This window comes from Pteropus vampyrus, unplaced genomic scaffold (genome assembly GCF_000151845.1).
Source record: "Pteropus vampyrus isolate Shadow unplaced genomic scaffold, Pvam_2.0 Scaffold125, whole genome shotgun sequence".
Taxonomy (NCBI): domain Eukaryota; kingdom Metazoa; phylum Chordata; class Mammalia; order Chiroptera; family Pteropodidae; genus Pteropus; species Pteropus vampyrus.
In genome coordinates this window covers 2,704,172-2,706,690 of record NW_011888906.1, presented here as the reverse complement: position 1 = coordinate 2,706,690, position 2,519 = coordinate 2,704,172, and the positions used below count along the sequence as shown (strand labels likewise).

General features: G+C 41.2%; 1 pseudogene; it reads left to right on the top strand.

Moving 5' to 3' along the window:
- Positions 1-118: 118 nt before the first annotated feature.
- LOC111743971 lies at positions 119-236 on the top strand (annotated as a pseudogene).
- Positions 237-2,519: the final 2,283 nt, after the last annotated feature.

Genomic DNA, 2,519 nt, shown 5'->3' with positions numbered 1-2,519 from the left:
ACAATGTGATATTACCACGCACCCATCAGAATGGATAAAAAAAATTTCAATTGTTACAAGACCCGAAGCAGGAAGAATGCAGAGAAATGTGATCACTCATATTTTGCTGGTGGGCCTTGTCTACGGCCAAGCCACCCTGAACAAGCCTGACCCTGTCTGATCTCAGAAGCTAAGCAGGGTTGGGCCTGGTTAGTACTTGGATGGGAGACCAATAGGAAGACCAGGTGCTGTAGGCCTTAAATAATAAAAAGTAAGGGATTGTAAACTGGCAATTTCCTTGCAATCTGTGAGGTCAACCAAGGGTCGCCTCGCCTGAAAAAGGAATAATAATAAATAAATTTAATACATTTAATAAAATAAAATAAAATTATAGCAATCGAGAACAGATTGGTGATCACTAAGGTTTTAGGATGGGAGATGGGGTGGGTTGGGAGCAGAAAGGAAATAGATGTGATTATAAAAGAGCAACCAGTTCCCCGTGGTGACTAAGCTGTTCTATGTCTTGACTGGGTGATGGATACAGAAACTTATGCATATGATAAAATTATTACACGACTAAATACGCACATGTGATAAAATAGTATAGAACTAAATACACTCATACACACCCAGAAAGGAGTAAGAGTAAAACTGAGGAAATCTGAACAAGATCGGTGGAGTATATTTATGTCGACATCCTGGTTGTGATATTGCACCATGGTTTTGCAATCTGTTATCATTGCGTAAACTGAGGAAAGAGTACATGGGATCTCTCTGAATTATTTCTTATAACTTCATATATGAATGTACAATTATCTCAAAATTAAACATTTGATTAAAAACAGAGAGGAGGGATGCTCAGAGGAATAGATTTTTATTTCCAATGACAAATAGGTAAGGACATGTGGATGAGCCCAGCACACAATGATTAAAGGGCCCTCAGCCATCGGCAAGCTAGCAAGACAAGTCAGTGTAATGGAGGAAGTATTTTTCAAACCTTAAGCCTGTTCATTTTAATTCTTCTCTTTAAATCACATGTCTTTGCAGTCTTCTCTAAGGTAGAAATTTATCATTAAACTTGAAAATTAAGTTTGGGAAAGAGAGAGGATATTCTGTATTCTTTTAACATATTAAGAACCAGACCTGGAGGAATCCAATAGAGTTTCTCTAAGGGGAAGTTGAGATTTCTGTCCTGAATCATTTCTTTTTACCTTCCCAAATTTACTCTGCACCTTCTCCACGCTGCTGGGTCTCCCAGGGGACTACTTATAAGGAGTCTAACAACCAATTCCCTTCGCCTTAGCTTCTTGTTGGGTTCACCAACTGGAGGACAGCAGGGGAGCAGAAGATAGGAAGAGAATGAGGTTGGGTATTTGTTCCCTTAGCTCCCTCACTGCCAAGTCATCCTGAGTGGGCCATGTCCCTCTGTCATCGGTCACAGCTCCTGCCAGATCTCCCTCCCCATGCAGTTATCCTAGACACTTCCAGTGGCTGCCCCTTCCTTTTGCTTCTTCAGACCTGGAGGTGGTATCAGCTTCCCACTGTCTCTAGCCCCATTATTCTCTGCACTATTCCCTGTTATTTCCTTGACTCTAGACCTTCAGAACTGGTCTCTCTGTTAAACTATCTTCAAACATCTCTTATCCTGTTTCAAGGTGTCATCTCTTTCCTAAACGCTCCTTAAAAGATAAAATTTCTCTCTGTACTAACTCGGCTAGGCCATAAGACTCGTTGTCCTAAGATAATAGGATAACTACTTAGGGGAAGTTTTTAAAACGCTGTTGGTTCCAGTTTGTGGAGAGAAAGGAATCAAAGGCAGATTTCCCACCCCCAATCCTCCTGCCACCAATTCTGGGCTGGGGATGAGGGTCAGTGAGGTGGCCACATCAAAATAAACCTGACGGCACTACTACAGTCAAGCAGATGTTTGACAAATGATATCTGTCAGACAATTTGTTATGCTCGCCCCACATTTAGATTTGCATTTTATCTATTTTCTCATTTAACCTTTACACTGAGGATCACATTAAACCCTCCATTTTACATATGACAGGACACAGTTCAGAAGCTCACCTAAAATTTACAGCAAACAAATGGCGGAGCCAGGACTTGAACCCTGGTCTTTCTAGCTACCAAGCTTGCACACACTTTACTTCCCTATAAAAAGAGCAGATTCACTAAGATTATTATATTAGTCTGATCCAGCTGCCATAACAAAATACCAGACTAGGCGGCTTAACAACAGTTATTTCTCACAGTTCTGAAGGCTAGGAAGTCCAAGTTCAAGGTACTGGCGAGGTAGGTTTCATTCTGAGCCTTCATCTCTTGGCTTATGAGTGGCCAGCATCACTCTGTGTGCTCACATGACCTCTTCTTTGTGCACAGAAAGAGCAAGCTCTCTACTCTTTTTTCTTATAAGGACACTAGTCGCATCAGATTAAGGTCCCACCCTCATGATCTCATTTAACCTTAATCACCTCTGTAAAGGCTGCATCTCCAAATACAGCCACACTTAGGGTTAGAACTTCAATATGAATTGG